The 26,271-nt window shown below is 35.6% G+C and overlaps 1 long non-coding RNA gene across 12 annotated transcripts in view; it reads left to right on the top strand.

Moving 5' to 3' along the window:
- Window positions 1–26,271, top strand: part of LOC128853483 (uncharacterized) — a 273,663-nt gene that overhangs the window by 119,477 nt on the left and 127,915 nt on the right. For 10 of the 12 annotated variants that reach the window (XR_008452034.1, XR_008452028.1, XR_008452032.1 and 7 more), the window contains one exon: window positions 5,743–5,864. The exons of the other annotated variants lie outside the window; for them this stretch is intronic. This is a non-coding gene — a long non-coding RNA (uncharacterized LOC128853483). The remainder of the gene's footprint in view (window positions 1–5,742; window positions 5,865–26,271) is intronic. 12 annotated transcript variants of the gene reach the window in all.

Genomic DNA, 26,271 nt, shown 5'->3' with positions numbered 1-26,271 from the left:
TTATTTTCTGTAAGCTATTTACTCGTGTTTGTTCACAGTATAATCTAGTGTTTCAGACTAGATGCCGTTCTTCAGAAAGCAAGTTAGACATGAGAAAGGTTATTTGGATTTAAGTTATGCAATGGGATGGCAATTACAATTTACTAGATGATTTAAAAGAAAAAAGAAATCCTTGGATCTAATGCAAGTCTTTAACTGAAAAGGTGTTAAACTGTTCAGTGTTGACTGACTCTAGAGAATTATTTTCCTCACTTATTCAGTAATTTCACATGGATCTTCTTTACTCTGTCCTGCAACATTTTCCTTATTTAGAAATGTAGTAATCTTAAGAGAGGACAGATTTATATTTAATAAAGAAATATAAATTGAAAGCAAGATTCTGAGATAGGGACTAGGGGGCTGGCAGGAGTAGGAAAAGGAGAAAAAAAAAAGCCCGTGCCACAGACACTCAAATGTTCATTACCCAAATCTTTGCAGGAAGTGACTGAATAGAATTACCTACAAAGAGAATGTGGCATTTTAACATTATACAATCATGTTCCTTATGGCAGGTGACATCCATCTCCTTGACGGAGACTGTATCTCAAAAATACATTCAATGAGCTGTCTATAAATTCAAATAAACCCTGCAATTTAATTTTCAACATATCCATATGTTTGAGAATCAAGCTTTCAGCAGTTGAGTACAGTTTGTGTTGATACTACTGTACCCAGTGAATAAGGAGGAAACAATGCAGTGCCACTGCAGCTATAGCCAGGTTTGGCAGGGGGCTGCAAGAGAGAAAGGATTCGTCCCAGTGTTCTGGGTCTAATTCAAGATCCAGTGAATAGAATTTCTCAGAAGTTCATCCTTTCTTGTTTGGTCAAACGCAACATTTTTCATGGTTTAGAGGAACTATGTCATTACTTAGTTAGAAACACAAAGAGCCAAATGTGTCATTGTGTACCATGGAAATGCAGCCAAGAATCTTTTAAGATAAAATAAAACCTTTAATTCTTTAAGAAAAATAATAGAGTACAATGTGCTTTCTTTTAACTCCTTAACTATGTATTTTCAGAATATCTGATCAGTTATACTGTGTGCAACAGCAAGAACACCTGAGAGCGCTGCTGTAACAAAAGGAAAAATGCAGTAGTTATTTTTCAGATTTCAAAAATACATTTCCAAAATAAGTCTTATTCCTTAGTGCATGTCTGTTTCTGGTTTTGCTGTTGATGAAGGATATCTTATAAGCTGTTATGAGGGCTGAAGGAACAGCTTGAAATAGTGAACAAATAAGTAAAGATTTTAATTGAGGATTCATTTGATCTTCTGGCATGTGGCAGATACTGTAGGTTAAGAAATGTAGTTCTGTAATGGTAGGTTTATTCATGAAGTCAGTAGGATCTCTGAGTTTGTGTTGGTATCAGTCATAAAATTCCTAACAGTGTAAGTCATTTGAAGACGCTTCTGATAGTAATCATCAGCAAAGCTATAGAATATTGCTTAGGGTATGAAGTGCTCGCTGGTTTCCTTCCAAGTGCTTGGTGCAATTTGTGGATCTGCAGTGGTAGTGTGAACTTTTGGGCTGAAGCGTACAAAAACTATTAACTTGACTTGTTTAGATTGGGCCTGACACTACAAACCTAGAAGGGAAAGGCAAAAGCTCACCCTACACATCTTGTTCTACAAAGATCTTAGTGCTGGGAGGACGTGTGATTTCGAAGCTCACCTGCATGTGTGCTCTCCGAGACAGACGACCATAGGAAGAGTTTTTCTTACATTGTGTGAATAAAAAAAGAGCAAGAACATCGTCCATTCAGTGAGGTTGATTGGCCTCGCCGAGTCTCAAACTTTACTTAGATAGTCTGGAATTATCAGATTCTGTTAAACTTTGCAGTCAGGAGCCTAACATGTGAAGTATGGTTGCAAAAGTGGGTTTAGTGACATATTTAGCTTTAATAGAGCTGGCAAAGTTTTGTGTCACATCTTGGCACTGGTATTTAAACTTTCTGTGGTCATTTGCATACTTCACCCTTTTAAAGGCCAAAGTTAGGATGTGTCAGATTTCTAGAACAGTGACTATTTGTACAACATAGAGTGAATTTGGATACTAAAATAAGAATCAGTACTCAGGTACTTCAGTGTCAGCTCTCTTCATCACAGAGAACATGATCTCCCATCAGACCGTTGGCAATTTGTTACTTGATAGATAGGAAGATACCAATTTTTAGTGTCTTGGGTCATGTTATACTGTTTCTGTTCTTCAGCTACAAACTTTCTGAGCTGTCCAAAACTGTCAAAAAGTTTGTTATTGACAACTGTTAAAACTATAACGGTGAGTATGTTCAGTAAATTTTCCCTGCCAGATATATATTTAATCAGTTTTTTGGTTCTTAATGGAGGAGAATTTGGTGTTGAATATTTTGGCACATCTAAGTAAGGTTAGACAGACGTAGGTAGCCCATAAATTATGGAAATTCAGATAATCTGGTGTTAAGACACATGGTTTTATGTCATCTTCATAGTCTCGTTGTGAGGCCTTCGGATTTGAATCCTGGCCACTGATACTTTTTTGAGATAATAGAACTGTGTTGCCTTATCCTGCCAAGCATATGATCCTTGAAATGGTGGAAGTTTCTGTGTAGTGTTTCAGTAAACTTTTTACTGATGTTTCACTGAAGGATTTTTTGTTATGGAACAGCTGCACAGGATATTTTATCTTATTCATATCTAGCACAGAGTCGTCTTAGATAATTTCTTTAAAGGTGCTAAATTATTTTAGAAGAAATCAATTAATTGCAGTCCTTGAAAGCAGTCTTGTAAAGTGCAGTTGCAATCTAATAAGCAATTTTCTAATCTTTCAGTTTTCATCAGCCAGGATCTTCCAAATGTATAGGAATTTTCTTAAGTCTTCTGTTATTTTTGTTTGGTCTTTTTTTTTTAAAATATTTTAACTAAAAAACAAGGGAGGAAATGTTTAAAAAAAATGCAGTTGTGTAGCTTTGAAAATTTATTGCACAGCTGGGGACATTTAAAGAACTTAATTAACAAGCTCCAGCCTTAACATTCTCCCTCTTTAAGGGGGGGAAAAAATCAGTTAAGGTTTGTCCAATTAAATTTTAGGAGAGTTTGCTGATGCAAAAAAAATAAAGAAAAAGGGGGAAAAAAAGCTGTGATTGTGAGCTTCCAGTTTAAAAAGAGAAGCTCCAGAATAATGAAAACTTGCAAGCTGATTAATTCAGTGGAAAGCTGTTCTGTGCATAGTTTCCACAAACTCATAAGCACTTGGGCATTTTTAGCCCAAATTTAATTATAGCCTTTGATAATCAGGCTTCGCTCAAAAGAAATCCCCTTCTTCCCATAATACTTGATGATGTAATGCTCTATTATAACTCAGAACTCTTCCCTCGGCACCAAAAACAAGCCGTCTTCATGTCAATGGAAAAAAAAGTGACCTCTCCTCTCTGAGTTTTACATTTCATGTTCTACTGATATAGATCATCCAAACCTGTGTTGGGTTTTAGGGTTTTTTTTTGTCGTGTTATAGTTTTGTTGTTTTTTTTTTTTTTTTTTAATTTGCTACTGGCTGAAAACAGCTAATAAAGGCTCAGTTCAAAGCCGTTTATTTCTTAGTGGGGGGGAAAAGATGTTATTCTGACATCATTGCTCTGAATGAGCAGCCTGTGGTTCATACAGTATACGCTCCCCTGGAATGACAAATTTTCTGCCTTTTTCTTGGGGGGAATGTTCAGGCAAAAGGGAAAAATGCATAAGAGAAGCAAAGAAAATTCATTTGTATAAGCTGGCCCCCCTACTGTGGAATTTTCAATTATATATATCTAATTATGGCTGTCAGTTGATGAATTGAGAAAAGACATTTTTTGTCCCCCCTCCTTTTTTTTGTCTCTTCGTCATCTCTTCTGTTAGAATGATTATAGCACACTTACACAACTAATTGCCTTACTGCTTATTAGTGATACAATTATGCAGGCCAGACTCCTTGTGTGAACAACCATCTGCAGAGAAAAAAAAAGTGACACTATTCAAAACTATCCATAATTTAACCAATGTTATTCCAATGCACTGAGCTCAGACAATTGTTGGGCCTTCATATTTCATACCCACCCTGGAAAAAGAGGGTTGTGGGATTTTTTTTCTTTTTTCCCCCTCTTTCTCTCTTTTTCTGTGTGCACTGATTCACCTCTTTAGACCCACTGTGAATTGGAAAGAAAGGAAAAGAAAAAAAAGTGCTTCATATGTCAACAAAAAGGAGGGAAGTGAAGCATGGCTAATGCCCATTCCTCCTGTGGGCAATTTTTCTTCAAATTTTATACTAATAGGCATTTTTTTCTGCTTTAGAAAAAGTTGAGAAAGTGCAGATGTCCTGACCACAGAAATCTGCGTATGTATATTTTTTGGCTTTTAAATAGTTTTAAAGCAACTGATGCACAACCCAGAGCAGAGTAGAAAGTTTGCAGTGCGTGTAGTTTGTTCTTAGGAGAATGTGAAATGAATGTCTTTATATTGCAGCTCCCGAAGTGGTAGGTGTTAGGAAACCAAACAGGTGAAAATGCAGGAGTCAAAACAAAGCTTTGTGTGTTGCTGATTAAGCTAATGTGGGATATTTAAATGTCTAAGAGATACTACTTTTAAGTAGTAGCTTAGAGATAATGTCAAAATGGCTTCTGAGGAAGGAAGGTGAAGAATAGCTTTATTTTTGTCGTTTTCCTTGGTTTCTCCGTACAGTTGTATTTATCAAGTCTCTGAAATGTCAATCTACTGTTACTGAATTTTCAGAATAAGTAGGAAGAAAGTAAGTTATTGGGGAAACCAGGATTTCTTTTTCTTTTCTAAAGTCAGAATGAGAGTACAGAAACATATATAGAAAGATAGAGCAAAACCTTAGTGTCTCAACGTGTGCTGCAGAAGGCTCGTAATTCTTTTTGCTTACTAGAATGTAGTCTGACTGTAAAATAAGGAAGAATGGAGACATTTACAATCGTTCTTGGTGATACAGTTACATTTGTCTTGGAGATACAGCTAAAAATGCACAATTCTTACATTTCCGGGCTTTTAAAACTATCAGTGTCTGTGTCAAGGAGAAGCCATCAGATGACTTGAAAGATGTTACTTGCTCTTCCGTCATTATTCTTCCCATTCTTTCTAGTGCTGTTTGACTGTCATCCTTGCAGCAAATATAGAATGAAGTGTACGTGTTTATGCTTGTGCTTGTACTTCTAGAACTTTTTGGCTCTATAGGTAAGGGTTCTGATATAAGCTTTGGCCCGGATTTGGACTTGTGGATCTTTGAGACTTAGGGTTTAAAAGTTTATCTTTTCAATGTGATTCATTCGGAGTAAGTGTAGTGTCATTTATCTGTAACAATTTTAACGCAGTGCCCTGTTATTGTGAGCATGCCTATTAGAAAATGAATGAGGTCTATTTGTCTTCAAATAGAATTCCTGCAGTTTTGTTCATGGAGTCTCTGAGGGGGCTCCTTTAATCGCAATGATTTAAATGCACTTTCAAAATTGAGATCTCCAAATTCTGTAAAAATGGCATACATCTAATGTCTGATCTATGTAAGAGGGGAGTTACAAATCCGGCTTCTAATTATTCTGTTCCTGAACTCCTCAACCTTGAGTCCTGACAGCTACAACAGGAAGGAAGAGAAGCCCTGTCTGGCAAACTCATGTTTTACTTATGTCTCAGTTTCACAGACTGGACCATTTCCACTTCCAAATATTTCTCTTTTTCAGGACATGAATCGAAGTGACATAGCGAAGGACGGTGCTTTTGCAGTTTGTCTGATGGGAGCGTTATCTGCTCTGTGATTTCTTTCTTCTTCAGTACATCAGTACAAGACTTCCTAATAATTCAGGTAAGACTCAGCACTGGAAAAGCTTGAGGGTTGGAAGTTAGTGTTCTTAAGGGTATCGAGTTTACCTCACCAATACTATCTGTGATACAGAAGCCGAGTTAACTCCATTTTGGTCTTTCTGCACTGGAAAGTAAACCCTGTTTTCCTGCATTCTGAAATTACAGCCTGAATCAGTGGAATAGTGCATATGGTTAATTGTTCAGTTCCTTATAGAATACTTGCATACCAAAACACCTCATGTTTCTGACTGTAAAATGTACTGTTAATACTTCAGGCAACCTGACCTTCTAAGAAGCTTTGCAGATTTGCCTCTTCACTTAAGTATGGATGACAAATAGCTTTGAGCTGTCTCAGCTCTGTAATAACTGGCGCACTGGTCCCAGCAGTTACGAGTTGTGACACCTTATGCTCCTCTCAAAGCACATATCTTTGGTACTCTCTAGAAAGAATAACTGCCAATTTAATTGTTTATATTAAAATAAATAAATAAAGTTTCTGATCAACATGATATAACGGAATGTCTGGAAATCATCTGGACATCACCTACCTGAACACTGGAGAGATCCCAAATGGCAGATTAAAACTTTCTGAGGCTGTAACCAATTTCATAGTTCTAGAACCTTCTTCATGATGTTATGGTGGTTGTGGCAATAAAAACAGCATTGAACAACAAGGAGGACAAAAACATTGGTAGCGTTAAGAAACTGTATTTTAAGGCATGCATGTAAGAATTATGCAGAGACGGCTTAATGCTGGCATATCCCACACTTTGAGTGCCTTACTTAGCATGTTTCAGATTTCTTTTGGATAATTTCTTAAGTGCAGGTCTAGACTGTCTTGAAGCAATGTGAGTGCAGTATAACATATAACTTCTCATAAGCTTATCTGCCAAAAAGCATACTTTACAATTAAATTATTTTCTCCTTACTAGTTTTATCTCTGTTCTTACCCCATTCCTAAAAAGCATACAAAGCATGCATAGGCTCAATAGATGCCAGCTATGGGAATGTGTTAAAAAGTAATACTGCAGTGTTTCCTTGCGCTTTGTGAACACTCATGAAAAATGGTTCTACAAAAGGGCTGGAGGTGGGACAATTGCTGAGGGACAGCTATTTAAGCACTACTCTTTCCCACTGGAAGCTAACTTTTCAACTTATTAAGTATCAGCGCTACTAAAATGTATTTTTTACTTTAATCACTGTAAGGAACAGTCACTCATAGGAACATTCTTATTCACAAAGAACTAAATAAAAAGCAAGCAAAAAACAAGATTGAGAGAGAAAGCAAGCACGAAGGTGCATATATGAGCAGTATCATTTTAGATAGCTCAAGATGTTTTTGCAGTCTTCTGTATGTTTTAGACACCACCTAGATAGAAACAGTGGGTAGGACACACTCTCATAATATGGGAAATCTTGACAAGGAGGGTGGATGGTGGTGTTTGGTTTGTTTTTTAATTTAGGTAATGAAATTCCAAAGTTTCTAAAATGTTGATGAACACCTCTGACCAACTAAGCTGTTAAGTAGGCTGGATGTCATACCTTCTGTCAGCTGTATCCTGGTAAATGACAGAAGGTATTCGTTTTGTATCTTGTTGAAAAGCAGCATAATTCAAGGTCTTAATTTTTCATGAAACAGCTGGCTTGTTCCCTCCTGAGCCCTGCTATTAGGGAGCTGTTCCATTACCATCCAAATGCCTCTTCTTAGGTCTCTAATAATTTCAGAGATGCACCTTAAGGGTTTGGTGTTTAGAAGAAATCCAGTGGATACGCATGAAATTGATAAACTCACTTAACTCTTCCTGTAAGTCATATAATGTTAGCATCTTTTGTATCCTTTGCAACCCATTTCAATATATAGAAACTTTCACAGGAAACAACAAATTGTAAGGAACGACCACTCTCTTTATTTTCAGCTAGTGAATTGGGAACAAATAGGAATAACTACAAGCCGATATTTTACTTGTTGTTTTCTCCTTCTTTGTAGGTAGTGAATTAATTATCTATAAACCATGTTTCACAGTCCTTCTGGTTTCTGGTATTACAGAGGGAACCAGCCTTGCAAAGGTGTATTCATTTGCTATCTGCTGGTTTGAACTTTTGCCCATGGATTTGTGCTTCTCTTGTGGAGCTCCCTGCACACTGGGCAGTAACTCGGTTGTGTCAATGGGAAACGTGTAGAACTGCGGAGTTTTCTTCCCCACACCGCTTCTCTGTGCTGTTCATGGGAATGGACAATCAGTCAGATTGGGAACAGGAAAGTCTGTTTTACAAATACATGAAGTGAACCCATCAGAAAACTTTTATATTTTTTTCTTAAGATGAGAACTTTTCTGCACAATTCTTATGCAAGAAGTGTTCAAGACTGTTTCCCATATATAATGTCAAAGTGGCTTGAGGTAGATAAAAGTGTAGCTGACGAAAGACTGATTGCTAGAATCTGGGCATGACTCTGCTAACAGAAGAATTGAGTCTTTCACTTCAGCAATCTTTTTCTTTTAATGTTTTTGAAAAAAAAAAATAAAAAAGAAAACCAAAAGCCAGTTCCCATTGCCAAGTATACATCCCTCAGAGTTTAAGTAGGAGTCACAGAAAGTTGATTGTTTTAACTTTGTCTAGGAAAACAAATGTATTGCTACCTGCAATTTTTTATATATTTACATATCTGTCAACTCTTCTAACATAAGTTTAAAACAACCCATAGAAAAGCCTATGGTATTATTTACAAATATACTTTTTGTTAAAGCATCTTAATCTAGGATTGGGAGAAATTAAATTATACAAATTTAAGCGTATTGTCTAAAGTCAGAGGATTTAAATGAGGATGTACTTGGCCTGTGATTTTTTTGTACTGCCGCAGTAATTCTGCAGAAGTCTCTGGAGCATAACATCGAAAACTATATTACATTAAGATCAGCATTTTTGCTGTAAAAGTGGCAAGCATTTACATAACCTTTGAAACAAATGGTAGAAAACTGTGAAAATAAATATATTCCCAGACTATTTTGAGTGAGATGTTATCTATATGAAAGAACGCATTACTGATGTTTAGTTTTTTAAGACCTTTAAAGAGTGCAGCAAGATCAACTGGTTGAATATTAATGTAAACTGAAGGTAAATGAAGATTACCTGTAATTTTTTTTTTTTTATTAGCAAGTTTAACTGCTGAAGCAAATTTAGCTGTTTACATGGCAGGTTTCTCATGGCTTCTTTGAAGTGGGTGGTCACGATTGTTCTTTTCTAACTTATTAATTATTAACGTATTAATGTAGCTTTTGTAGGAAAGTTCTCCAAAAGTAGCAGCATGAGAACAAAAAAATATTAAGGTGAAGGAGGAGGGTGAGTTTTAAGTGTGTGCGTTTATTTATATATACACATGGTCTGTATATACATTTATCTGTATATTCACAACCATCTACACAGTATTTCCTGTATGTTGCTTTTAGCTTTTCACTTGAGTTCTGTCTTTTGAACTGGCAGTCTTTAAACAAAGTCAACCTCAAGTGAATTTGTATGATCCTATGTTAAATCTTTGAAAGCATTTAATTAAAAAAACCACAACAATATATACCTTCTTTCCAGAATCTCCAATATCGGAATGTCTATAATGTGATGCCATAGTTAGTTTTGGTAAGTCAGACATTGCACTTTTTTTTCCCCTGGTAATTTTGATATTCATGTTGACCAGATCTGATCTGGGGACTGACATGATTGTACCAACACAGAGATCTTAAAGAAATCATTCACTGTGATCAGTATTAAAGTGAGGGGACGCAGAAAAAATCATGGCAAGTGAAATAACTTTCTTTGGTTGAGAAATCACTTAGCCTGTCATTATTTTACACAACCAAATACAGTGCTGGCCATAATCTGCTGCCTTTCAAGTAGGAAAAAAATACATTACTTATGCAGTGAATGTTTTAATGTAACAAAGAGAAGGAATAAAACCGCCTTACAACAGTTTTATTAAAAACAAATTCCCACAGTAAATACATATACACTCTGGTACCATGGTGAAACAGCCAAAGACATCACTGTTAAGTGCTATGGGAAGTACTTATAAATTACTTGAAATAAAAAACATTGTTGCCTGGACATCAGGGTTGAAATGCTGCAGTTTGTAATAAATTAACACAGAACTTCACTTCCCCTCCTCTAACAAAGCAGCCATTTGTCTGAATAACCCACATTCAGCTGTGAGTTATATTTTCACAACTGCAACTGCATTCATTTGCAAATCATTCTCTAGTTTTAATGCTCAAGTTTTAAATACCTTAAGAACTAATAAATAAAGCAAAGTAGAGCAAACAGTTGGCTGGTAGCCTAAAAACTGGCCTAATTTCTGGGGGAGTTTTCTTTCTTCTTTTTCCTCTTTCACAGTAATTTTGTATGTCTGACATTTCTTTAAGCTGTGTTTTGTTTTTAGTCTGAATGTTTTTTCACAATATTTAAATTTAGTGAGAACATTTCATGTTAGCAGCAAAAATAAAGAATGCATTTATTCTGGTTTCAATATTAAAATACTTGTCAGGATTTCATTCCTTGACTAGTTTAGAATAATCTTTGGGTTACTTTGAGATTTTTCCATTGTAAATCACTTTTATTTCTTGCAAACAGGTTTTATTTTTATTGATCCTGGGTCTTATGCAGAAGTTTTACTCTTGAGAATGAGTCTCTCATTTTCTGAGATTAATTTTAAGTATAAATCAGAGAACTATTCTCTATAAGGGAATATTCTTTCATTACCTGTTGGTAGAAATGAAACACAATACTTTATGGATATTTAAATAAACTCTTCAAAGGAGTACGATAGAAAGGTCTATTTACAAAAGTTGAGTTTTGGGGTTATTTTCCTAGCATAACTGAAGGCTGATTTCTATAGATAGAATCTTAGGCTTTGTTCCACTTACTCATTTTGTTTTGAACAAATTCCTGTGGGCACGCCTGAAAGGGTTGGTAGTCATTTTCAGGAAGTGAAATTTAGGGAACAAAGTTCCTTGCAGAGACTACTTTGGTTTAGAATTGATCAAGTTTTTATAAAAGAGGATTTGAAACACTTCTAAAATCTCTTTTCTCCTTTTGTGAGGGTAGCCCATCTGCATGGTGAAGCGTTTCTTAGTGTAAACAGTGTCCTTTGAACAGAAGTCTGTAATTTTAATGCAAAACCTTAACTTGCAAAAATATCTGTCATTCATATTAGCATTGTGCTCATTACTTCAGAACTAAGAGCATTAAGGTCAATCAATTGAAACTATTTCGTTAACTGTAACTACTTGTTTGTAAAAGGTTACAGCAGTTTTTGAAGAAAAAGCATTCTGGTCCCGGTTTCTTTCTGCACATCCTACCCCCCAAACCCCCGATGAAATGCATGTAAATCAGCTGTATGCATACCAAATACCCATATATACCAAATGCCTATATGCTTAAAACTTTGAAATAATCTCATCTCTCTGCAGATTTAAGCAGGTAGGCTGTGGGGTTTTATTTCACATTAACATCTATGCTAATATGAGAGTGAAGGAGGCACTTCTACATACCTCTTTCCTCCTACTTTTCATTTACTTTAGAGATAAACATGTCTTCTTACAATCCGATTTAAAGCTATTCTATCTTTCCCCATAGAAAATTATTTACATATTTATTTCTAGATTATCGATATCTATATATCTATATCCCCTATTGAACTTAATGGATAATGAAAAAAATGAAAGTAGCTTGTTGACAAGATGGGAAAGGGAGAGACTGACACTTTCGAGAGTGGGTTACTTAGATTGCTTTAGCTGAGACATAAACTGCTGCCAGTAAGCTACATTGTGGCGTTAAAGATGGGTTTAGAAAGTAAATTTCATTTTTGAAACTGGGCTTCTAGGTATGATGCTATAATTCCTCAGACATTTCTGTAGTTCCTTTATTGAAGAAACTGACTGCAACTCTTCAACTAGCAGATTTATTTTTTTCTTTATGAAATGAGTTCTGTTTAATCATCCATCTATGGTCTTGCAGTTCTATTCAAGGCTATCTTAAGCTGATAGCATTTTCCTAGTAAAGAAAATGAAGACTATACAGGTTTCCTACAAATCTACCTAGTGCAGATCTCTGTAAAGTGGTAGAGGCTGCCGTGCATACCAATTATAATTTTAAACAGTGCAGCAGTAATGTGTAATACAGTTATTATGTGCATACTACAAAGTCAAGCCTTGCTTACTTAATAAAACCAAAGAATTCTTTCAATTTAAACAAAATTATTGAAAAGAAGTAAAGCAAGACTCACCTATGAAAACTGCGAGCAGCTTTTCTATAGCATACTATTTGTTACTGAAACATTTAAAACCCTTCCTGTGCACCTTTCGTAAATTCTTAGCAATAAATAACGTAGAGTCATAAAATTGCAAGTCCATTTTTGTTACACATATGAATGTTCATAACAACCAAACTTTTAATTCCTTTTATTTGAGATTTGTATGAGGATGAAAAAGATTGGGGTTAAGATTAAGAGGTAATGATGTGACAGGCTTTAGCTTAGACAAAATCACTTCTCTAGTTAGCAGAGTAATTTCAGCAATACATCTTCTGTAATTTTTTTTTAATCACTTAGTGATTAGTTGTGTGGTGCTATTTGATTCATAGGCCATCAGTACCTGATTAAGATTCTATGCTTAGGCCATCATTACTTTTCCACAGGCCACCCATATGGTGTTAGTGTTGAGCCAGTGCAAATCCCTCAGCTTAGCACTGTATATTCTGTTAAAGAAGACTACGTGAAATGCTGACATTAGCATATGTTCTTGTCTTATTCTCTTGACCTTTATCCATGGCATTACGCTAACACTGGATCTTTGGAGTTGGTCCAGTAAGAAATTGGGTTGAAATTATAAAATTAGCCATCTGTCTATTAAAAATTTTACTGAGCCAGCAAGTTGAAACAGGAGCCTAGTGAGGCAGTGAAATATAGCTATCAAATATTCGGTAGGCTTCAGATTTGATTTTCTGTGTGTTTTCTTTTCTTTCATTTATGAATGGATTTTTCCATAAGTCTTTTTTCCATAAGTAATTTCTTATTAAAACACATGCATGGCTGATGAGAATCTATATCTTTAAATTTATTTGGTGTTAATTTTTCTTCCTGTATGTTATTCTCATTGATATTCTGAAAATCTCCCTCTGATCACTAATAATAAAAGTCTTTTTAAAAATGAAGTTAATTATATAAAGTTGGTGTTCCTGACATATTTCTCAAGAATAGGTGTTTTTTCTCCTTTCAGTCTGGTTTTCTTTTCAGTCTAGTTTCTGTGATTTTGATTCTAGAAGTACTGTGAGAATATAAAATAACTTAAAACATGGTTACAATAATGATAATTAGTTGTTCAAGAGCTACAATTTCAACGAACTTGAACACTTTCCCTCTTCGATTGCAAGGTCTCTATTAAAAAATAGGAACTACAGTAGCTTGGGTTACAAAGAGCCTCATGGAGCATTTTTTAATAATAATTCATTTACTAATTAACAAAATAGTGTTTGTTTATTTACAGTACATAAAATGTTTCTATCAGGAAACAGCCTGCTGAGACTGCAGTTAGCTTGCTGTGCTGACAGCAGAACATCTGCAGTTTAATTTAATACATTAACTAAATGAAGTGGGTAAATAAAGGGATGTTAAACAGCTACTTCCCAACCTCTGATATTTTTACTTTTCTCTGGAGGTCAGAAGCACTGATGAATGATCCCTTTCTTTCCGTTTGCCTTGTTTACAGGAGGCTCCCATGTACCAATATTGTTTCAAAGGGTGCCATGTTGCAATTGTGATTGATGAAATTACATTGGTCTGTCATACCTCACTTTATCTGCTCATCTATCTCTTTAAATGCTCTGTATGTTACTGTCGGGGATTATTTTACTCAGACTGTTACTTTATGCCTTTCCAAATGCGTTGTTTTGAGTGTGGTATGTGGTCATCAGTCACAGCAAAAGGAATAACTGAAGAACGAGGACTATGTGTGTTTTGCTCAAATTCTGGAGTAGTGAAATCTGGTTTCAGTAGGCCAATTCAGTTCTAGTCAAAAACATGATCTACTTTTTATTTCAGAAAACATATTATTGATTTTTATTTTTTACTTAGAAATTATTACATGTAAAGTCAGGGTCTTTTTTGTTAGGAAAGTAGTTTTATTTTGTAATAAAGTGGATCTGAGGGATAATTTGAGCCTTTTTGAGGTAGTTGTGGTAGCTTGAGTCACTCTTGGTTCCTCATCTTCTTCCAGGTTTTATGTAGGTAGGTGACAAACCCAGAGAAAGAAACAGATTTGCGTTAATAAGACGCCCAAAGGTGGATGTTTTACCAAATATAGTACTTTAACCAAAGGTAACTTTAAAATGCCTATCTTTGCTGTCTTATTTTTAACCCAAATCCAGTTTGCCAGGTAAGTCTCAGAAAAAGCTGTAACCATAATGGAGGTATTGAACTCAGTAGTAAGAAGTGCTTAAGCCACTGCTGCTTGCCAGAAAAAAGGCCTACGGATTTATTGCTTGTATCACAGATTTGTAGAATGCTGTACACAAGCTCTAAGACAATGCAGACACAAGAATGCAGTTTTCCTCCCTTTCAGTCATGTACCTTAACCAGAAGTCTATTCTTGTTATTAAGCGTTCAGGAACCTTTTATCGAAGGGTTAAAGTGTCCATTTATATGAGGCTGGGCTCTTTCTGTTGTAATCAGTCTTAGTAATTAGTTCCAAAGATGATTAATTGTAAACTTTGCCTGTTCTCTGTATGGAATTCAATTCTATATCCACACGTTTTACAGGTAAAATCCAGGTACCTCGTTTAAACCTGCTAATGGAGTTGTGGGTATTCAAATGATACTCATTTAGATGAACTCGTGGTAACTGATTTACTTAGCAGATACATCACTGCGCGGCTCTAATCTGTGGACTTTGTGGAGAGGAGAATAGCTAGGAGAGAAGTCCTTGCCTCAAATAGCGTTTTCCTTGCCCTGTGGCTGAATCGTGGTACGCTGATGTTAGTTCCACGTTTTAATGGCCAGAGTGAGCAAAATAAGATTTCAAAGTTCATTAATTTATAAAATAACTTGGAAACTTTAGCAGCATACCTTAAATGGGTGCTGAAAGTAGAATCTGTAGATGCTAAGTGGATTAAGCCAATAATGTTAAGATTTGCAATAACTGTGATTAAAAAAAATTAAAAAATATATCTGCAGGAATACACAAAATCTGATTCTCTTGTAGTGAAAGAGCGAGTTAGTGCATTAATACCTTCTTCCTCTCCCTCCTACTAATCAAGGAATTTAAAAGGCTTATGAAAAAGGTCTGTTCTTCATAGATGGTAAGCAGTATGAAAAGGAATTATTTTTTTATCAACTAATACTAATCTATTTCAATGTCATAAGTAGTATTGGGATAATTAAAGAGTATATATTATGTCCAAAATATATTGGATGTGATCGACAGCTTGTGATTAATCCTTGTGGGCCTCTAGAGCTATAAGTGTTTCACTGGTGAGGTTGAGCTGAGAAGAGATACACAGCAATGCTTTCACTCCTGCTTCTTTGAGATTCCACTACCAGGATTCACCTTCAAGTTTAATATATGAAGATCTCATGAACGGTTGTTTTCAGGGAGGTGCAGTAAATCAAAACTCACGCAAACATGGCCTTTTCCCTGGCTACCACCCCCCCTCGTCCCAACCCCAGGCAGTTTGGTCCCTTGGTGCAAAGGGGTGGTTCCATCAAGTTTGCTACTAGGTTAGTGCCCTGTATTGGCTTGTTACATACAGAATACCCAGAAAATGAACTGCACCATGCATCAAGTAGAGAGTGCTTAATAAGGGTATCTATTCAGTTCCTGGAGCATCTGTTTGTCAGAGCAAACCCAAAAGTTTATTAGCAAAAACTGACGTTTACATATTCATACAGAAGAAACAATTTAATTCAAACTCTGTTATATGCACACACATACCTGTAACAAAGATTCTCCAAAACATGCATATGAATTCTTTATTTTAAGGGAGTGCATAAAAGTTTTCTAACCATGCTTTGAACTTATTCATAAGATTTTATGTGTCTACCTGGAGCAGATTTGAAATTGCTTTTTATAAAATATGCTGCATTTATAACATGCTTTTTTGGATGCCTTTTTATTTTTCAGTGTTTTTATCAGCCGCAACTTTAGATTTCATAGAGCCTGGGGAATTTACAAAGGAGCCAACTCAGAGCAAACTAAAGTCACAGATATTATACATACAATAGTCTGTCTGCTGACGCCAAGCCTCACTTTCCTCCTCCACTAATAAAAGCCAGTAACAGTTGTCTGATCTTTTGCATCAAAGACAGTGTTTATGAAGTGGCCTGTATCGTTATCTTAAAATGTACATATAATTCCTGCATTAAAATCTTGAGAAGAATTATGAATCAACATTTCATGGTAAATTGTACACAGATTTGAGGACTGAAATAATAAGTTTAATTCATGAATACTGGACCCTCAAAATAGGAACAACTATGAAACAGGCTTCCTTCTGGTGAATAATATTTCTTTACCTGAATGATCTTTTCTTTGTGTGTGTCCAGTACGTTAAAAAGTAAAATAATAATAATAATCCTTAGTGTTCTTGCTCACAGGCTTTGTGATATTAGATTCAAATTTAAGTGGAGCCCAATCCTTTATGTGAACAACTCAAAGTTTGCTGATTATTGATAAAGAAACACGGAACAAACTAAGGGCCTGTTATTCCAGCAGCATATTGTGAGGCTTGGGGATGATTTAGACCACCTAGAAATAAGAGAGCTCTTGGCCAGTTGGGACTATTCAATCTGGCTGGCAGTTTACTTTGTTTTGAAGTTCTCCAGAGCATGAGCTGTAGTGTAAGCAAATCGTCTCAGTGGTTGGAGTTGGCTCCTAGCCTAACTCGGAGTCCATTCTGTCCATAGGTATGTGGACAACGTACACGATGCAAGTTTGCCGTGGGAGGGATTTTGGAAAGAGAGCATCAAGGAACACCAGGCCAACCTAATCACAACTCCAACTGCAGGATCCCAAGGAGAAGGGAGCTAGGAGTGGTCAATACCAGCAATCGTGTCCCTACCCATGTAATTCTAGGCAGTTCCTTTGGGAAGCAGTTCAACATCAAAAAGAAGGGCTAGATTTAAAGCCTGTCCTGGGGATTGAAGCATGCGTTGCCACGTGCTTTCTGTTCACATGCAGATGGTTCACCTGTGGGTGTATAGTAGATCACCGCTTTGCAGACACCTGCATGAACAGTAGGTTTGAAGACGATTCGATGGATTGCAGAAAACTTCTATAGCTTATTTCAAATGTTATTTTTGTTCTTCTGTGATGACTCTTTAAAATACACAGCTCAAGGGGCTTTAGCCAGGATCCTTTAAGCAACAGGAGGTCTGAGAGGTTTTTCTTTACATTTTATTTTTTTTCCTGGCAAATATCAATTCACTGAGCACTGTGATTTTTGGTACCTAAAAGTAATGAATTTGAGTTGAATTTGGTAAACACAATCAAGTAAAAAAATATGTTGAAATACCAAAACATTGAGTAAATTCTCTGGTATATTCAAAAATTTTAACGAGATTTTCCTGGATGTGATAAAATCCGTGAGAACAGGTTATAACATTGTATTTTTAATTTTTTTTATATTGAAGTGGATAGCTGGTGTTAGGGTACATATAGGAGTAATGTTTGTGAGGAACTGAAGTAAATGGCAAGAAGGCATTACAACTTTAGACTTCCTTTTGGCTTCATCTAGAATAAAGGCTTTCATCTCCCACTTTGCAGGCTGTCTAGGCTTCTTAGACTTTATGAGACCGCTTCCCTCCCTGTCTTCATGTATCTAGCCTCTTTTTCCAACCTGCAGAAACCTTTATTTTTAACAGGCGATTAAAATTCTCCAAAGACAACATTTAATTTTGTGCCAAAGAGACATTTTGGACTTTTTAGTTTGCTGAAGAATTTACTTGTTTTGTTTTTTTAACCTGCATAGTCCAACAAATTGGTCCAACTCCTGAAGTTTCTGGAATTTGATTTTTTTGTAAGTGTCAAGCAGGACAGCTGCATCTAAAATAATCCAAAGTTTATTTGTTTGAAATTGTAGTTTGAATTGTGAATAAATTGAATAAAATTAGTGTTTTAGAAACTTTGATTTTTATTTACTTTGGAGATCACACTGTATAAATAAAGTGTTTTGAATAGGTTTCAATGTAGATCCATTCTGAAATTATGTACTCATTTATCATCACAAGTATGATGAATGCTGAACAACTTTGCAAGTGCTTTCAGAAAATCTTCCAGAAACATTCATATTTTTGCCAGAGTTCTGCAAGATCTCCAAGCATTTGCCTTAGCCAGAACTGAGCAGCACAGGGCAAAACAAAGTAGGAGAAACTAATGTGTATGGGGGAGTGGGTGGGGGGTGTCACTCTTGCTTTTATGTTTCCAAAATATTTAATTTGATTTCTTATCAAAATTTCTTTATAAACAAGGGACAATGGAGAGCAGAGGGGTAAATCTAGGATATGTATGTTGCTCCCTGAAGTCTGGCAAAGTATTTATCCTAGAATATATTTCCCAACTAATTCTTAAGTTACGGTTTTCAGCTGTCTGCGTGTACTGAAGTCTTCCACTATGTAATCAGCTATTTCTGTTTCAGCTAATGACTGAAAGACCTTAGGTCTTTCATTTTTCTCATGATAAGTGTAGTATTTTTCATCAGAATTATTTAAAAAATATACTTTAAGTATAACTTTAACCACATTACTAAAATATATTTAGTTTTAAAAAAATCACAAAGTACTATAAATTTATATGCATCTGCTATTCCTGTTTCATAGCTCATGTTATAGTTTACTTATGTCTTAGTCATTTGCATCAATTAAATTGAATTGGAATATTTTTCTCCTCCTACTTTAGCCCTTCATCTTCAGCTGTCAACATGCACATGCCAGTCAGCAGAGTAGCTGTCAAAGCTGACATCAACATCTATAGTCGTATTTTTCTGGTGTCTGTATCTGTCTTATTCTGAGTATTTCTTAATGTTTGTCTTGCTGCTTATAAAAGAATTTGCAAAGAATTAAGTTTCTACTATCTCCATCCCTAAAGGCTAGTGGAAAATGGGATTTCACTGTGGAAATCTGAATTCAGCAGTTACTCTGTTCCCATCGTTATGGTCAAATTCTGAAGGGTTATAAGCTTTCAGTAGTTTTTTCTTTGCCATTGAGAAATCCTAGCTTTACTGAAGTTAATAAAAAATATTCATTTCAACTAAACCAATTATCCCATAATTTAATATTCCTGGTACTTCCACTAACACAAAACCTGTGGTATTTCTTCTGAAAAGTAGAATTAGAGAGCATGTTGAGAGATAAAACCATTTATAGAAATACTGATAGTAGCATGTAGTGCTGAAACGAAGCTACAAGAACGTTATTACTCAAAATATATCCGAGTGATATTCTTTCATTGAAATTAAAAATGTTATAATTTGCTTGAATGAGTGCAGTGTTTGTATGCTTTACAGATTACTGAATAAAACCTGAAACATTTCAAACTTGATTCTTCTTGTACAGATTAGAAGAAAATATTAGAAGCAGCTCAACAATAAAGCTTTTATAAATAAATAAAAAGAACCTAATTTTCAGAGCAAATGAGAGCACATGATGAGTGATGTGCTCTAATGAGTTCTGAAAAGCTTCCAGTGTAAATAAGCAGATGGTAAAAATACTTAAGTTGCAAATTTTTCAAACCACAGATACCTAAGTCACAGGTCCGTGCTACAGATTTCAAAGTAAAACTTTGCACCAAGTTTTCCGCAATGTAAACATTTTCTTCCTCTTCACGGGGAGATAATAAATTGGTACTTAACCTCACTGGAAGATTGTGAAGCTTACTGAATATCTAAGTTTTTTTCAACCTGGAATGTGGTCTGGTATAGCAGGTACTAGTAACGCAGGAAGAAAGGAAGTTTGATGTGAGGATTTGTCAGAAGAAAGCATCTTTAAATCAAATAGCTGTAAAAGCAGGTTGTGTCTGTGTGACCTCTGGACCCAGTGATTATCTTATAGGCCTCCAGAGACATACAGTTGCAGTAGAAAAGTGTTGGGAGCTTTCTTTTAAAACTAGATATTTGTGTGAAATGTGTCTCACTGTATGTATTAATCTGCATGGTCTCATGATAAAGATTGCTCATAGAAAGGTCACATAAGCTTCAGAAAAATAAGGGCGGCATCTGAGAGATGTGGTAACATTTCGCCCTACAATTAGACCTGTATTGATCCTCAATGCAAAGAGAAAGTTGGAAGGATTTTTGTTATCATGATTTAGGAATCAAGTTACAGTTTACATACAGAATCATCTCTAAATTTCAGAAGTAGTTCAGAAAAAAAATTACCTTTATTGAGTTTGTGGAAATCCCAGTCTAACATGATAATATTTATTCATGGTAAATTAAAATATTAATTAGATTAATAATTTTATCAAAATCTGTCACGTGTGGAATAGATCTCAACAAAGTCCTCCTTTTTCTGTCAGGCAGCTTCCCCTTTGAAAATACTACGATAGATCCACATTGATAAATTCAAATACCCAAATTAGCTCCAGGTCTCTGGAATAGGAGAATCGGGTACCTGACAGGAACCATCCTGTTCCTCTGCTCCGAGACAAAGTCAGCTAGTCCTGGATGGGTGTCCCTGCGTTCCTATAATCCAGTGACAATTATCACACAGCTTCTCTCAGCACTCCATTGTATTGTTAACTGTAGTTATCCTTCCATGGTGGCTTGTCCCAATGTCTACCCTAAGTCTTTCTTATTGCATAAATTCTTGACCTTTCTCCTATTTTCCATTAAACAAATGTCTCCATTTCCCAGTATCGCTGCATCATTTGTAGTGAACTTCAATAGTTTTGAGAGATTTTAATCTCTCTCTGCTACTCTTCTCTAGAATGAATGTCCCCCAAACCCTTCAGTTCTTCCTCTTGATTCTTTTAGATATCCAATGATTTTTGTTGGTATGCTCTAGCTGTATCAAATTGTTCCATATATTTATTAAATTATTTTGCTTAATTAGAAAAATCGGCTGAATTCTTCCAGGGCCAAGTAGATAAACTCATTTCTGTTACGCAATGTATCTGTATGTTCAAGTACGCCTATAATGTTTACAGAATAATATATGTTCTGCTTTGTTTTTCTGAGTTTTAGCGTGTTTCAAATTTTGATCAAGAAAGAAATATGGAGAAGTCCTATAGGATTTTGTTTTTATTTCCAGAACTGAGCCCTCAGTCTTATGTCCTGGTGGAGCAGCAAACACTGTTTTATTATTTTTCCTAACAGAAAATGGGAGTCCTTCTCAGTTAGGTGAAAGGACTGATTGTTTAATTTCGGTTTAGCCAAGGTGATTTCTCAAGAAATATTTCTCACAGATTTTTGCCACATCTCATGTTTGACCTGTTCCAGTAGGAAAAACGGGAGTAGGGAGTTTTGGTAACACAGTAGTTGTTAAGATTGCTGGTTTGACTTAGTTGAAAGATTCATTTTGTACCTACTACTTTAGCTAAAATCAAAAAGGAGTGACGTGTGCATCTGGTAAAGTTTCTATTTGTCTTGATTTGTTAAGCTGATCTCAACAGTGCTTAGTTTCGGACACCCAAGGCTTAAAAGTAAATTCCTTTCACGACAAGTAGCACGTGAATGCCTGTTTTTCTCTTCCCAGGAGCCTGATGTGGTAGTATGAGAGGCTTTTCCCAGCTTCATGGAAGTGGCAGGGTTTAGCTACTTTGAGTTTACATGATGGGTATCCTGAATGGGTCAGATCCTATCTGCTACCAAATCTTCTTCCAGGGTTTCAGATCTGCTCTTGTGCTGATGAGTTTCCTTGAGTGCAGTTTAGAAATATTGACAGAGTTCAGAGAAGGCAGAGCATGATGATCAAAAAGAGCATGAGGGACCTCTGCCTAAGGAAAACTTAAATGCTTTTGTAGTTACCTGTGAGTAAATAGAAGACTAGAGTCTTGAGTTACCTAGAGAAGTAAAGCTTTTTGCTTCACTCTCTGTTAACCAAATACTCCAGACAGCCTCTTGTAAATGATTCAGTAGCATCTTTAGCTCCCAGCAGGAAAACTCTCTGAATTGTTCTTGGTAATAGCTTCAAACCTGCAGCTCTGACAGGTATTTTTAGGTCTGTCTTGAAGACTTATCAGCTTCCATACACTTCAGCTTCTTTGTCTGGAGTCACTACAGCTCCAGACATATTATTGAAATGGGGTATAATTGTGGTCTCATGCCTTCTCAATCCACCCACCAATCTCAACTGCTTTAAAGGAGCCTCCTGCTGTGCTACAGGGAGTATTTAGAGCCTTTCTAAGCAGAGAAAACTTGAACTGTGGGTTGTGTCTGAATTTAAAGACTACCTTGGAAGCAGGAGGAGTGAAGATGAGCTGTGAAATCCCTTTTTTAGAACAATATTATTTATATTAGTGGAACACTTCAAACTATGAATTTCAGCATATGATTTACACTACTTATTTTTGTAACATGTTAACTTTTCAGTATTTTCTGTTATTATAGGACAAACGATAAGATATTATAAGGCTGACTAATAGTATAATAGAAGTCTGCTCCATACTATTATAAAATTGAGTATGATTTGGTGAGAACTAGAGGAATAATCCAGTAAGCGGCACATAAATGTTCAAAGAGAAATTTGCCAAAAAGGGCAAGAGAAAGGGGGAGCAAAATCCCTTTCACTGTTCCACTTAGGTCAGGATTGTGTCCACACTAGAACACTAGAACATTTATTCACGGAAATAATCCCTTTGAACTCAGTAAGGCTAGTAATTGAAGTTTAGTGTGCAGGCTGCATGCAGATTCACTGGGCAGCTGCTGTTTATCTCGTGCAGTTTCATTTTTTTCATTTCAACAATGTCTGCATGCTTCATAGGTGATTCCCAGTAAAACAGGAAAGATGAAGAAAGGAAGCATTAAAAAGAGGGCTGGGAAGTCTCAAAAGTAACCTGAGATAGCAAGTTATTTTTCTTATTTTTACTATTTTTTTGCAGCCCAATGTATAAAATCGGCAAGATAGGAAACTTTTTCAACTGGTCCTATATTCTCATTTATGTTCTTTTCTAAAGTATATATACTTTTTCAACTGGCCCTATATTTCATTTAAAATATAATTTTTAATCTTCTACAGCTCTTGAAAGAAGTGGTTCTGACTTCTAATCAATGAATAAAGTACAAATATCACCAAGTCTGTCCTCCCTTATGCAATTGAGAAATCTGTATGGTCACTCCATCACATCTTACCAAGGAGCAGCTGGGGTAAGATCCATGCTTTGGCAAACTGGAGTGGTTTTAACTGCTGGAGTAGAGATGGTTGAATTGTTGGCTTTTGCAATCCAAATTTTTATGACTTCTTCTAATATAAAATAGAAGATAAAGGGGAAAAAATGCAAAATAGTATATCAGCAGCGGATAATGTTAACCTGATAGTATATTCTTTTGCATAGATTCAAGAAATATTTCAGATGAGTACAAAAGCTTTTTCCATCCATTTAACTTAGTAGTTGAACAAAGCTGTATTAAAAGTCAGAAAAAATATCACATAGAAGTCAGTGCACTTAATATGGACTATAATGCTGATGAAGTTTTCTGAAGAATCTAAGGTACAGACGTTAATCTCATCGTTTATATCAACTCTGCTTCAATCAAATAAGGCTAATTAGTTGCTGGAACAGTACACTAGGGAGAGAGCACAAACATGGAGGTAAGCTGATAACCCAAAAGACTAAAAGGACAATATGTATTTTTCCAGTATGGAAAATTTAATTAAATTTATCTCTTTAGATCTTTTTAGAACCGCAGCTGTGAAAAACAAAAAAAAACATCAGTAGCAACTGCAACGATGTCTTACATAGATTTGGAATTAGCTTGTTACAACTAAAAGTGAACTATTTTCCTCAGGAAGTAATCTGTAGAAACAAAAGCATGCAAAAATATTTACTTCACTAAATGAGTTCGTGTTCATTCTATAAACAATTGAGTTATTTAGATTAATGGGCACAAGTGCATATTGAGAATTAAAACTATTTATATAAAATTTTTCCACAAAAATAATAACACGAGCAAAAATGGAAAAAAAAAAAAAACGAGTAATTTTGTGGCAAATAATACATTCTGCAATAGAGGTATCTAAAAAGAAAATGTTTTTCTTATTTGAAGATAAGGTAACATCTGCTTCCTACTGAGATAAATTGCCTCCACGCACTCTGTTAAATTTTAATCTTTCTATATGTTTCAGTGGGCTTTAATTAGGCCACAGTTTTCATTTTGACTGCATCTCTTTGTCAGTAACTGGTCCATTGTAGAACATTTTGGGCTTAATTTATGAAGGTTTTGCATATTTAAACTGGAAAGATAGTATTTGGTTAGATTCCTCATGGAATTAATGGCAGTTCGGCTCAAAACACAGATTCAGCTTTAATTCTGAATTTTCCCAGTCACTGCCGGGCTGTTTTCTGGATCAAGAGAGCCTGGACTCCCCGCTTCGATCTACCATGACTTTAGCTAACCTGGTTCCAACTTCAGCCACAATATAAATTGTTAAGGAACCCACTCAGTGGAGTTGCATTTAAGGCTAACGAAAATGTCAACGTCATGTCAGTCAGAAAGTTTCCCTTTCTTCATCGTTTGTCCCTTTAATATCTTCGCTTCTTAAGGTCTCCCATGAAGCGATTATGGAGATTATGCTGTGATATGGATTTGGGGAAACTGAAAATAAACATTTCCAAAAGAAAATATTTAAAGTACTCCTCTAATAATACATCAGTGATTACATTCAATATAGACTGGGTTAATGTACATTCTGTTCTCCCTTGCATGAATTTAAATCTAATGCAAAATGGACAGATCCATTCATGCCTATGAAATTAAATCCAAATAGATTTGCATTAGGTTTAATCATCACTACACAATATAATTAAAAGATGATGTTACCTGAATATCAGTTTTTCTGTATGCATGTTTATTTGGAGCTTTAATTAAAAATAAACAAAATCAGAAGTGCAAAAAAAGTAGAAAAGATGTGTGAAATGTAATGATAATGGTTGACTTCTAAACAGCCAAGGAAATTATAGTCATCTTATGTGTGGGACAGGAACAAACACCTCTTAATTGCACTTCATTATAACGTACCTTTCTCTTCTCAGTTGTATATATTAATTATAAAAATCATGTTTCAGAGACGAAAAGCTGTACAATAGTGTGGTTTTTTTTTCTTTTCCCTCCCTCCCTTATGCTGTCTGCAGCAGGATGGAAGAACAATATCAACTGTCATCCAGAGAAAGAGCTTAAGAGCTTTCAAAGACAAATCATAAAAAGAATGAAAGGCTATTATAAAAAAAGGAGGAAAATGCTTTGATTTCACAGATTTGGTACTTATTAATGTTTAAGGTTCTCTCTTCTTTCTAAAAGTATCTTCTAATACTGTTTTGTATGTGTTATGTGCAGGTACATCGCTTTTTGATGACTATATCACATGACATGTGGATTACGTAGATGATTATTAACAGATGGAGGTTGAGGGGATAGGATATGGGAAAAGATACTGAAGTTCTTTGGATAAGTTCTGGAAAACTTGAATGTGAATTCTGTGACACAAAGTCACTGTCTCTTGAGGTTGATTTCTTTCTCCGTTTCATTCCTGTGTTTTTTCTGAGGAATACCTATAGGTAGGTAGGGACGTGGTTGTCTTACCTGCATTGTGTTTATCTGGGACCAAACTTTTTTTTGTGGCTGCAGCTTGCTTTCTTGATTTGGATTTTCGGTTGTCCTGTTTCCTGTACTATTAGCCATGATGTTTCTTTAAAGCATACGTTCTACCTTACACAACTGAATAGGCTCTGTTCAATCTAGGAGCTACCTTACTGATGAAAACTTTGTGATTGCTGGATGTAGTCTTGCAGTGTAACCATCTGCATGAGACATGGTATACACGGGCCATAAAGCGTTAACTATTAGCTGGTTGTACTGGCTCTTAGTATCTATCCTCTCAAAGATTTTCTTCCATTTTTTTTTTTGCATTTCACTGCAAACTTGCAATGTGGTTTCCTGAAGCACGGGTTGATGACGGTAGGTGTCTCATGTGCTTCCTAAGGCTAAACGCCCCATTTTTCTTGAGCCTTACGGAATCTCCTGCAACCTCTGCAGATATTACAGATGCAGTGTCTCTGTCAGGGTTATAGGCAGCCCATTTTTTTTTTTGTTGCATGTGTGGCCTATTGATAGTAGATGAAGACCTGCTATTGTTTGTATAACATTGATATTCTTAAGGGAAAAAAATTAATCAATGAACTGTTTCATTAGTAACTATGACTGTCAATCATTCCTGAAGT

The sequence above is a fragment of the Cuculus canorus genome, chromosome 13 (genome assembly GCF_017976375.1).
Source record: "Cuculus canorus isolate bCucCan1 chromosome 13, bCucCan1.pri, whole genome shotgun sequence".
Classification (NCBI taxonomy): Eukaryota; Metazoa; Chordata; class Aves; order Cuculiformes; family Cuculidae; genus Cuculus; species Cuculus canorus.
This window is presented reverse-complemented; position numbering and strand designations above follow the sequence as displayed.